The sequence below is a fragment of the Mustela lutreola genome, chromosome 9 (genome assembly GCF_030435805.1).
Source record: "Mustela lutreola isolate mMusLut2 chromosome 9, mMusLut2.pri, whole genome shotgun sequence".
NCBI lineage: Eukaryota > Metazoa > Chordata > Mammalia > Carnivora > Mustelidae > Mustela > Mustela lutreola.
The window spans coordinates 145,302,262-145,314,929 of NC_081298.1; the positions used below are offsets into that span (position 1 = coordinate 145,302,262).

At 59.1% G+C, this 12,668-nt stretch overlaps 1 protein-coding gene across 11 annotated transcripts in view; it reads left to right on the plus strand.

Moving 5' to 3' along the window:
- The window catches only part of MYT1L (myelin transcription factor 1 like), a 389,060-nt gene that overhangs the window by 249,241 nt on the left and 127,151 nt on the right, over positions 1-12,668 (plus strand). The gene's annotated exons all lie outside the window — the stretch shown is intronic.

Below are 12,668 nucleotides of genomic sequence, written 5' to 3' on the forward strand. Positions count from 1 at the left end.
AGTGTACAAGTTCCCAATCATACAATAAATAAGTCACAGGGATGAAAGGTTCTGCATAGGCAACGTAGTCCGAAGGACGGAAGCTTCTCGTGGTGACAGACGGCGACCACGCACCCAGGAGTCTTTCGCATCGGGCCGCCGTGTCCCGCTCCGGGAACAGTTTTGTCTGTTGAATATACTTCAACTTAAGAAGATGAACTGGCTTAGAAAGTTACAAATTAGAAAACCACCAGGATCATTTGAAATCCTGATACAAATGGACCCTTGTATTACTATTTCTCTAGATTAAAACGTATTTGAATTTTATTTTTTGTGTTTTATCACAATTTCAGTTGGGGGTTGCCGAAGGGAAGTCAAACGCGGCCTCTGTAATGAGTGCAGGACGGTAATTATTTCTTCTAGAAGCTGTTTAGTCACGTGCGGATTGTACATCCTTCTAAAGGGTCGCGTGGTCTCTCACCACGCGGCGGCCTGAGGGGGTGAGGGGGGCTGAGCAGGTGCTCCCAGAGAAGGGCTGCGCTTGTCGGCGGGCTTGCGCGTGGCAGAGGGTGTGGAGTGGACGCCGCGTGAGGCTGCACCGCAGCCCGGGGGAGGACGGGCCGCTGAGGAGGGGGCCTGGGTGCCCCTGAGAGGGCCCAGGGGACCGGGGCACTGGCGTGAGGGCGGTGAGCCCCCAGGAAACCACAACCAAGCCCTAGAGCCCGGCGGCTCTTTCCGAGAGACCGGCGGGGTCACGTGCGTCCTTTCACACGCGTGGGGGGATGCGCAGCGCAGGGAGACACGCCCAGCAAGGTGGGCAGAGCTGGACGCCACAGGTGCACGAGGAGCTACTGCAGATCCACGGGGATGTTTTAAAAATAGGCGAAGGGTGAGCAAGAGATACAGAACCAGAAGCAGAAAGCAGGAGGCGCCGGCGGGGGAAGGCGCCGAGCCTCCTCGGTGGCCGGGGAAGGGGAACGTGGGTGGCGATGAGACGCGACGCTTCACTCGGCGGAGACGAGGCCCGGGCTCCGCGGCTGGTCGGCGGTGGGGAAACGGGGACGGTCGCGCGTGTCTGGACAGCACGTGGATCTGCGCATCTTCTGGGAGGACTGACGTTGTCCTCTTAGAAAACCGTGTTACGGAAACCCACAGAAGATGCGCGGGGCGTTCCGTGCGCTTCTCTTTATAGCAGAATAAACCGTACGATGCCGAGTGAGGGAACTTCGGGGTGGATGGCAGATTCGGCACAGGACACTCGTGCCGGGAAATTCGACCCAGCATCCGGAAGCACGAGCTGAACCCACTGGCCTTGGCCGGGAGCGAGCCGGAGTTTTCGGGAGTGAAAGAAGCAAGCGCGAGTGTGTGTAGCGTGGGGTCCGCGCGTGGAGGCCGTGGGACGCGCTCTGCGTTCAGGAAGCCCCAGGCGCAGAGAGCGCCACCGGCCGCGTTGCTGGTGGGGGACGGAGGGCTCCGCGCGCCTTTACCCCCCGCTGCACTCCGGAGGCGTCCCCATGTGTCCCCTCTGCCGATCTCCAGCCTGGTCCCTAGGAGAAACCGGGAAGAGAGGCAGACGCTGCTGCTGACTGAGGCAAGGGAGCGCGTCCACGGGGAAGCCTCGCGGGTTCTCAAGCTGGGGAGGCCACGCGGGAGGCGGGAGGACGGCGTCCCGGGACGGCGCGACGGAAAGGGTCCGGCGTCGACAAGCTCATCCCCGTGACGACCCCGAATCGTCAGGGTTTGAGCTCGTGCCGCACCCATGCGGGGGAAGGCCTGGCGGTGGAAACCAGAACGTGAGGAGTGATTTGACGGAGGAACAGAAAGACGGAAGTCAGTGTGACCTTAAGGTTTCCAGCTGGAGGGACGATCGCTCCATTTATTCCATAAATCGCAGCTGGGACTGACGCCAGGACGTGACAAGGACCCTGCTCTTGAGGTCTTGCCACACAAGGAAGAGAACAGCACCCGCCGACCCACCAGCGGCTGAGAGAGCCCCACCCAGTGCTGAGGAGGGGAGCGGCGAGGGGCTGGACGCAGGACAGGGAGGGGGGACGCGGCGGCTCGGGAGCCCCTGTGCGGGACGGAGAGGCTGACTGCGGCTCTCGGATGGGCCCGCTGCGGTAGAGGCCCCTGCACGTGCCGTCCAGGCTCCTGGAGGCCGCGGTCAGAGCACTGCGGGTGCATCCTCGGGGTGTGGCTTGGGGACGGAGCCCTGCAGGGGTCTGGGAGGCCGAGGCTGGCAGGAGGCCAGCAAGAGCAGCAAGTGCTCTCCTGAAGGATGAGGACCCGTGAGACGGTGCGGCTCTAGGACGCCATCCCGCTGACCTCTGCGGTGTTACCCGGCAGGATGCACCCACCTGACAGGTCTCGTTACACAGTGTGGCAGCAAAAGAAGGAGAGAGAGGGCGAGTGCTAAAGTCAACAGACTCCAAGGGCAGACGGACCTGAGCCGAATGGAAAGCAGAAGAGCCAACTGAGAGGAGCAGATGGAACATTCTAGAAAGGAGGGCGTGGGGAGGAACAAGCCCCCACAATCCCTTCCCCTGCTCCCCAACACCAGGGATGGTGGAGGTGGTGCCATTGATGGTGTGGCCTAGGGCCGGGAACAGTCTAGGAGCCCAGCCCTGCGACTGCCTGGATGGGTGACGCCGGCTCTGCTCTCCCGCCTCTGGAAGTCCTGGCCCTTGCCATCTCCCAGTCACACCAGCCGCTACCAGGCAGGAGCCAGAGGACGCAGGGAGCCTGTGTGGCACAGCCCCCGGCCTACGGTCAAGATGTGGGGGTGGCCAGAAGAGTCCTGAAGGCAGGCTGGCAGACACCAGGCAAGCATGGGACACCCCCTCATTTAGGAGCAGAGACGCGAGTCAGAGGAGAGGGGTGGCGACGGGGTCTCCTGACGGGAGGACCGGCCTAGCTAGATCTACGACAGCCTGCGCTCCTGGATTTGCTGCTCTCCCTGCCCTAAGACCGAGCAGCATGTGGAAGGGACGCAGTGACCACCATGCTCTGCCTGAGATGCAGCGCTGGATGCCCAGAGCCCAGGACGCCCGAAGCCCTGGACGGCTGGAGTCCTGGATGCCTAGAGCCCTGGACACCCAGAGCCCTGGACAGCCGGAGCCCTGGATGCCCGGAGCCCGGGACTTTTGTGAGCCCGGGACTTTGTGTGAACCCCGCACAACGTGCTCGGCTGACCAGATGACGCCTGGCCCTTCCCACTCATGCTCTTTGGCTCCGTGGAATGAGTCTTCCCAGAATGCTGGCAAAGCCGTTTTCTCCTTCGATCTCCCAATGTCCCCAGGACCCACATGGCTGCTGTGACCCACACACTTAGAATTTAGAGCCTGGGCATGCGCCCGGTTAGCTCTGTGTCCAAGGTCGTGCAGCTGCAGAGACAGAGGAGGACTCTGGCACAGGGGGTCAGCGCCGGGTCCCGTGCCTGCCCACGGCTCTGCGCTGCCTTCCTAACCCCACATGACTGTGTCAGCATCTCACGCTTGGTCTCGTAGCACAAGATTTTGTCGTGTGTCTGTCCTCTCAGCGATTTGCCAGTTATTTAAGGTCTTTCATTTACAAGAAATGGCACACACCTAGAGGAACCACTGTTCAGTCTGTAAGTGTTTGTGAGTCTGTTAACAGCCGCCCGACGGGAGGAGTGAGGGCCCCTGCCCACGGGTGGCCAGGAGGGCACCGTGAACTCCCTGCAGCAGCAAGGGGACAGGAGGGACAGGGTGGGACCGGCTGCGACCCGGCAGGAGGCTGGCGTTACAGGCGCCCCACGGGCTGAGATGGACAGTTTGATTTCAGATCATAATTGTCTGAAAAACCACCAGCTCCAAGTCCCTCTAATGACCCCCACGGTCTTTTTTGAAATGCATTCCCTACTGAGCATTTGTGAACAGCCCCTTCCCTTGTAGGAATAGCCCCTTCTAGACAATGTTCCGCTTTTTTTACTCCTTTTCTTTGTTCTGTAGAACTTCTTTCCATATTTCCAGAAAGGTTGCCCCGTAGCCACCTGACTTTAAGGGAACTGTGATATTTCTACTCAGCGCAGTGTGCCCTGTGGCCATCAGGCAGTGCTCTGGGACAGGTGCCGTGCGAGGGGCCAGGAACATGAGGATGGCCTCATTCCCGCCCCAGACCGCCTGCGCTGACCTGATGGGCCGGGTCTCCCCTGCCTGCCTCTCCTGGAGCCCTGGGAGCCCCAGACAGCCAGCCTTGTATGGGATGAGCCGTGTCCTGGATTACTGAAAACGTTTAGCTGGATTGGGGGAGCTCAAGGCCCCCAAGGCGCACACACACCCACGCCCGTACCCCCCCACACACAAATGTGCATATTTTAGGTTTTGTATCTACGATTGAGCTCGTGGCCCCAACAGTTTTCACGGAGACTCTGCTCCTGGGCTGTGCGTCATTGCCCTGGTCTGGGTCCACAGAGGCCACGGAAGTGCTGGTGTTAGGAGAGGTGATGGCAAACACGGCCCAACACCCGCCCTGTGTCACGAGGGATGTGTGCGCCCAGAGCGTGGGTATCGTGAGCATCTCTGCTTTCCGTGCCTTTGGGGAACCTCACCTGGGAAATGGGGGAAGGAGGATTTTCTCCCGCAGCAGGCACGGCGCGCGGCTCCCTCGTGGGATGCCTTTATCCCAGCCGCTCAGCCGCCCAGGGAGGTAAGCAGGAACTTCACAGAAGAGAGAAGCACGCTCCGCGAACAGGACTCTGCCAAGCTTCTCACGGTTAGTAAACGCGGAGCTTCTCACGGTCAGTAAACACGGAGCATCTCACGGTGAGTAAATGTGGAGCCGTCATACCGCTGCCCCCCTGCCTCCGAGATGCCTCGGAGACGAGCAGGGACCGCTGCTGACACAGGAGGCCCTGACGTGGCCGGCCCTCCCATCCGGGCAGTGGGCAGGCTTCAGGAACCGTGCTTCCTGTCTACTGCAGGAGAGACAGACCCACCGATGTTCAGAAGACCCTCGTGCCACGTGTACCCCCCTGACCCACGCTCCTGGGTCAGGCCCTGCCGTGTGACGGCACTGGGAGGCCCTGGCAGTGCCCGTGCCTGGAGGGGAGGGCAGAAGCGGAAACAAGCAGCCAAGACAGGCTGTGAGTCCTACGAAAAGCACCACAACATCTGTGCATGCTAGTTTGCAATAACTTACAGAAAAAACAAGGGGAACTTAAAGAAAAGTGACTCCAGGAAGAGGAGTGGAGAGAAAACTGAATTATTAAACTTGGAGCCAAAGTTCCTGAGCCGAAGACCCAGCTGGCCACCGGAGGGGCCGGGCAGGCTGAGGTTCAGCTGCTGCAGGTGCCACAGGCCCTGCTCCATGGCCTACAGAAGCGTGTGTCCTCAGCCCAGTCCTGAGAGCCAGGACGGGCAGTGCATTCTACAGATTTCCATGAGATCCTACCATGGCCATGACTCTTCCAGGCCCTGGGACGTAGATGTGCTGCCTTACTTTCCTCAGACTCAGGTATGCCCAAGGGCAGAGACCGCCAGGCAGGAGCAGGACAGTTGGGCAGCTCACACACGGGCACCCAGCCCTCCCAGGCCCAGCCCAACGGAGCTGCCACTGCAGAGAGAAACAGCCCATGCCTGGTGGTGGGCCACACCATAGCAGGGAATGGGCTGGAAGAGGCATGGAGGCCGTGGTGGCTGTCATGTGGGAATGCCATCTCTCTAGCCACTGGGCAGGGTTTCCAGACCCTCCTATTTTTCCAGAAAAATCAGGAATCCAGATTTGGATATAAAGTCTCCAGATTTTTAGGTATTAGTTTGATGTGTTAAGTGCTGGGAACCTTGCAGAGCAGTACGGGGCCCGCCTCCTGATTCTCAGGCTGTAAGGTTCATGCCCTCTGTCCTAAAATCTGACTCTTGGCATTTTCCTTCCAGAACTTGCTGGCAGGACACAGTGGTCAGCAATAATAGAAACCAACTCAAATTCACAAATCCAGTTTCCAACACAGATACGGGCTTCTGTTCTTTTTCATTTGGGGCCAAAAGAGCAATAGTTTTTGCCAAAAAATAGTACTTAAAAATAAAATTAAAAACTAGTATTTGTAGGGCCCCGGATTTGACATTTCAACTCAACCTCTGGAAACAGGCATGCTCCTGCTAGCTATTCTGCTCGTGAGAGGGAAGAACCTCGCTGGGCCGCGAGCACCATAGTGAAACACGAGCTAAGCTCCGGCGTCATTGGCTGGGAGGGAGCTCCCAGAGCTGGGCACCCCTGCGCTCCCAGGGGCCTCCCGCGCCCGCAGCCACCAGCCGAGACACACCTGCTGCTCTGCCCCCGGAGCCGGCCCTCGGGGCTGTCGGGCCTCGCCACCGTGGTGACGGATGATAGGAACTGGGAAGCAGACTTTTTACAGATAAAAAATTGCAAGTCACCCAATAAGAGTGACATCCAACACGAGTTATTTGTTAAAAGCCACTGCCTTTAGCTCCCTGGAGTCACCTAGAAACCTTCAAAATTTGGGTTTGTTTCAAATGCTCCACTAGGGTCACTGGCCCCCACGTGGCTAAGAGGAAGTGTCGTTTGGCCAAGGACAGCCTGGACTCCTGACAAGCTGACCCCCAGCCTTGGAGGCTGTAAAAGTCTCCTCGGAGCCTTCAGCTTCCTGCCGACAGGAAGTCCAGTCCGTGTGCACACAGAGCTCCGTGGACACAGCCAGCACCCCCACCTGCAGCACAGTGCGTGTGCACACACAGCTCCATGGCCATGGCAGCACCCCTCGTGGTGCCCTGTGCACTTGTAGCGAAGCAGAGGAGTCTCTGGCCTCATGGCGGAGGCACAGATATTTCTTTGCTCAGCTCTTTATTTGTATTGCAGAAGGTTTAAAGCTATAATCAAATTATTAATAAACGGTAATTAAATCGCACTGGCAAAGCGAAGCGTTAGCTCCCTGTAACTCCTTCCTTCGTTCAATAATTTGCTTTTACCGAAACGTAGAGGTGCTGTTAGCCTGCGAGCCTTTCTGCCACGTGTCCACGTGCCTCCAGGCTAAGACTGCTCTTTCTCGCAGGTCCCCTCTGTCAGCTGTCGGAGGGCTAGGGGGAGCTCTCTGGCCTCTGCCAGGCCCAGCCCTGTCCCCCGACACATGAACTCCCAGAGTTCATCTGCAATGCCCAGGGCTTGGCATGGGGCCCTCTGTGCAGGCGCCAGTACACAGCACCCCTGCACCATCCTCGCACAATTTCTGGGTCGAGATGACACGTTTCCCCTTGGGGGCTCCTGTTCAGGACATTTTTATTGCCAGCCATCATGGCAATGATTGCTCGTTTCTTAGGATTTTGCTTAGGCCTTGTTGCATTACTTTTATTTTTATTATTTTAAAAGATATATCTGTGTTCGAGAGAGACAGGAGAGAGTGAGCGAGAGCAGGGGATGGGCAGAGGGAGAGACAGGCTCAAGCGGGCTCCCTGCTGAGCACAGTCACCCTGTGGTCAGGGCCTGAGCCGAAATCAAGGGTCGGACACTCCACCGACCACGCCACCCAGGCGCCTGGCATAACGTTGTGTTATTTTTCACATATTAAGTCCCAAACTAGGTGCAGACATGGATTAAGGGTGTGGCCCGTGCTGCCCGCAGGATTTCCTTCTGGGGTTCCCCAGTGTTATCACCCAGGGCCACAGTTTCGAGCCCTGAGAGCAAGCGTGCGTCCCACGTTTCCAAGGCTGCTCTGACTGGAGCTGTCCCAGCTCCGTGTGCCAGAAAAGACCCTGGATGTCCGAGAAGGTCCAAGAATCCAGCTTTGAAGTCTTGACTCTCAGACCGCTCTTGTCCTTCAGGAGACGGCATGAATGTCACTTGTGAGGCCACAAATCTACACTTTTTCTTTTGAAGATGTGGCCCCTCCTCCCACAGCACTCAAGCGGCCTCTGCCTGCATGGCCCGGGTGCTCCCAGCACCGGGTGGTGAGGACAGGACTCCCGGAGTTCTCGCAACACCAAGCAGAACACGGGCCACCGTCAGAGACACCCTGTCTTGTCCCGGCTTCCGCGTCCTCCCACTCACAGCAAAGCATCCACGCCTACAGCGGCCGCTGCGAGCCTCCATCTGGGGACCAACTAGCAGAGGCCGTCAGTGGGGACAGGAGTCTGAGGGCAGCATGACACTTTACCATCAAAACTTGACTTGCTTTTGTGCATGAACATCTACGTTTCTAGGGCCTGATGACAGGGAACCGGCAAAGAGAGCAAGGCTGCTGCTTCCCTGCCCCGTGGCCATGGTGATGGTCGGTTTCACGGAGCCACGTTTTGGTAATGACATTCTGAATTTTTTTGTGCACCACCTGCTTAAACTCAATAACAAGTTCACACCATAATGAGTCCCCAAATCTTCTCATTCTAGTGAGCTTCAGATAGGCTCATTTCTATGATATCCTGCGTCCCCACAGTGGGGGACGTGTCCTGGACACGGGTCCTGCAGAGCTGGGCTCCCTTCTGGGTCACTGTGCCACACTCTGCGCTGTGGCCCCAGGCAGAGGGGCTTCGCCGCACCTGCACTTTCTCCTCTGCTCACACCCGTCCTATTTCCCATTTCCTCTCTCCTGCACCAATGGCGCCAGGCTTCCACTCTCTGAGCACGTGGCCTAAGGTGATGGGGTGATGAGGCCATGCTGAGGCCTTCTGCTGAGGACGGCTTCACTGGTTGCCAGTCTTCGCTGAGAAAGTTCGGGAAGGAAAAGGAAAAGTGGGAGCAGACGAGCCAAGGCTCTTCCCCTGACTTACCTGTCCTACCTTTCCTCATTTCCATCCTGCAAGGTTGAACAGCGGCCTCGGAGATAGCCACAAACCAGGCGCGTGACTCGTCCGTCTCTCCTAACTTGGCAACTTCTTCACAACATGCCGTCCTGTCACTTACTATAAACACTGGACAGAACTCCTGAAATTTAATGTATTTGCACTTCATTAAATTCACTAAAGCCAGGACGCTTTGTCACATCGGGGGAAACGAGTTTCCATTGCTGTAGAACCTCTTCAAGGCGACAAGAACGTGGACTGATTCTTGCTGATCTTTACAGACGGTATTTTAGGAACAGAGACGTCCCTGAGTGTGTGGGGGGACTTGGAGGGAAGGATCAAACACGGGTGCACGGTCTGATCTGCCTGGGTCTGGCGGACGCTCTGGCTTCTCTGACCCCCTCGCGAGTCACACGTCTTAGTCAACGAGCTCCACCTCCTGCTCGCGCGCAGCCCAGACCTCCCGGCGGTGCTAATGAGTGAGACGACCCGGTGCCAAGCGGCAGGAAGTGAAAGGTGGGGTCTGGCTAATTGACAAAACAGGTAATTGCTTCCCGAATAACGGAGGGGCAGCTCCGGGGCAGAGCCCCCGGGCTCAGCCGTGTCCTGTCCGAGCCCCGCACCGGGGGACCCTGCCCGAGGGGGCGGGCTGCCGGTGTGCAGCGTGCAGGGGGGCTGTCAGTGGGCTCCCGCAGAGCCGGGACCCCCGGCACCCTTCCCCGAGGCTCGCTACTGTGGCCCGAAGAGCTGTTTGCGGCCGGGAAGCGGCCTCCAAGCGCAGACAGAACGTTAACGGACGTCTGAGTTGTTGCCGTAGTTAATATCCCGTTGTCCTCATGAGGCCTCAGCCCGAAGGAAGCGTGCGCTTGGGGTGGCGCCGGGGGAAAGTTACACACTCGGCCCCGACTGCGAGTGCAAACCGTCCGTGTTGTAAAATAGCTTCAGTCATCTGGTGACTTCTGTTGGTTCTAAAGCAAACCTCTGACATTTTCCTTTAGGTGTAAAACCCCTTCTGGTTCCGAAGAGAAGCCTCTCGTTATTCTAAACACAGGCACCAGACTGCGGACGCAAGTGCTCTCGGCCGGCGGGAGGGCTCGCTGTCTCAGTGTGGTCTCCTGGCCAGGTGTGTCACCCGAGCCGTGACAGCAGCGTCCACGGCCTCTGGCCCCGGGAAACGCAAACGTGTTTACACCCTCATGGTGTCGTCCCCGGAGCTCCTGCCCGGGTCTCAGGGCCCCAGAAGAACAGTCTCCAGAGCACAGTTCCCGGGACATGTCCGAGGGCGGCCGCCTGTGGAGGGATAGCCATGGGACCACAGAAGCCCACCTTTGGGGGTGGCGGGCAGGCCCGGGGTCCCTGAAGAGGGTGACGTGTGGACGAGCGCGTGGGGTCGGGCGACCTTCGACCACACACTGGTCGGTGTACACGTCGGGGATGGAAACGCTCCTTCAGCTCTGGTGATGACTTCCACGCTTTCCGCTTCATCTGAGCCCGCCGGCGTCCGCACCCCGAAACACTGAGTCAACACGAAACGTAAAACCCTTTGAGCTCTTCCGTTTTGAGTTCCTTGGCAGACGGAGAAAGAAAACCCCATTCGCTCCGTGTCTCCGGTGCACGGGGTGTGGTGCAGGACTCTCTTACGAAGTACGAGGAACCCACACACAGAGCAGAACACGTTCAAGAGGCTGAAACCTCATGCAGGATGAGCCCGGAACCGGCAAGGACAGGAGTGGCCGGAGGGGCCCGCCGCAGTCCCGGCTCCAGCGAGCGCACCCAAGGAAGGCTGTTGCAGGGTGCCAGGGAAGGAGTTCAGGTTTTAGTGAGTGGTTAGTGGCAGAGGTAACTGTATCTGGAAGGAGATAAGATTGTCCTTCTATATGTAAAAAAGGGGGTTAAAAATTGAAATATACAACATAATTCTTACACAACCGTCTGAGCAATGAGCTAATGAGGCTGTTTCAATATCAGACCCACAGAGGAGCGGCAGCCTCAGCCCCCCCGGTAACAAGTTCTGTCCTGAGTTATCGCCAGTACGGGGCAGGGGTGGGGCTCTAAAGGCAGGTTTGCCATCAGGGGCTGTGGCAGCACGAAGAAGAGGGCACACGGGGTAACCTGTCCATGGTGCTCCTGGAAGGCACCAAGTGGCCTACACTCTGAGCCCTGTCCCTCCTCGGAGCCCCAGAATGCACCTGCAAACCCCAGGGCCTTTGCACATCTCCTCCCCTCCGCCTGGAATACGCCCCCCACTTTAAGTCTCAAACTTGCAATTAACCTTGAAACTCAGCTCAGACTGCTGCCCAGGAAGGCCCTCCTTCTCTCGCAGAGCGGGTCAGACACCGCGCCGCCAAGCTGCTCCTGCCCCGGTGAGAAGAGCCCCCCCCCCTTCTAGCACCTCGTTAGCGCGCGGCTGGACTTCCCTAAAGAATAGGATTCCACCGCATCATCTCTGCGTCCCTGGTCCTTCCTGGCACGGGCGCACAGTGTGGCAGAGTGTGACGCGGGCTCTTCCCCGTCACTGTCCCGAATGCTAGTCCTCGCCGGCCTCGCGCCGTGGGAGCCCCATCTGCTTTGCTACCGTTTTGCAGTGTTGAAACTGTACCCGCGCAGAGGAGCGACTTTGGAGCCCTGGCGTGATCCCAGCGGGGGCTGTGGACGCTCTCCGCAGAGCGTCAAAGCCTGCCTGCCCTCGGGGTTCTGGCTGTGGAACAGCAGAGAGGGCCGCGGGTTCCGGCTGTGGGAACAGCAGAGAGGGCCGCGGGCCGCCGCGCCACGCTGACTTTCCTTGGCCTGTTTGTTAAGTGCTGCTCCCCCGTCTCTCCTCGCTGGACGCCCGCTCTCCCGCTCTCCCGGAGTGAACTGCCGCCCGCGGAGGCCGGCACGGGGCTCCCCCAATCCCCGCTTGCCCGCCTCACGCCCCTGCTCCCTGCACCTGCTCTCCAGCGGCCGCTGATTGGTTTTTTCCTAAAATGCCCTTGTGGGGCACCTCCCAGCCCGTGTTCCGTAACACCCTCTGGGTCAGCAGGAACCCCCTGCGCCCTCCCTGGGGCCCCGGCCCCACACTCCACCGCAAGCCTCTGTCCCCTTGCTTGTCCCGCCTCCCCGACCCGCCCGCTCCCCAGAAAACAGATCCCCTCACGCGTTCGTGCAACAGCTCGGCTGCCGGGGTCTCCCCATGACGAAAATACAATCTTCCTTTTTCCGACGGCCCTTCTGAAACCCCACAGCCTTCCCGGCGAAGCCTTTCCGCAGGGATGCGCCTCACCCGGGCTCGTCCCTCCCCCAAGTCCCGGTTGTGTTGAGTCGTGCGCAGCCTGCACACACGGCTCCGGTAGAAGCTCTGAAGCCCATTCGATGAGCTGCTTTTCCTTGAGGGGATTTTCCTGGGCTGCTGCCGGGCTCCGCACACAGCACGAGCAAATACTAACTCGGTGGTCGGTCGTCAGGGACGCTCCGTCGGGGGCTTCCAGGCCCGCGCCAGGGCGCCTTGGTGTCCCCTCTGGAGGACGGTGCCTTGCGAGCAGCTTGTCGTAAGAGCAGAGCAGCCTGCGCTCCGCCCCTCGGGGTCTGACGGAGCCCTGACGCCTCACGACCTTTCTGCACCCCGTTGTGACCCCCTCGTCCTGACGTGTGGGGGAAGTGACCTGTGCTTGGGAGACATTTTGAGGTGCCCCGGTCTTCTGCCTCAGGGGACCTTGGATGGGCGAGGACGTCACAGATGGGGGGAGGCGTCCTGTCCTTGTGAGGGGAGCTGGTCCTTGTGGCTCTTCTCTCGCCAGCTCGTCTGCCGTGTGGAGCCGAATTCTCCCAGCGCTCGGCTTCGCCATGTGGAACTGACTCACACGTGTGGGAATATTCACTGTCGGTACACGGCCCCACGGCCACCTGTCCCGCAGGGGTCCCTTGGCTTAAAGATGATGTGTGAGGAGCACCTGGGTGGCTCAG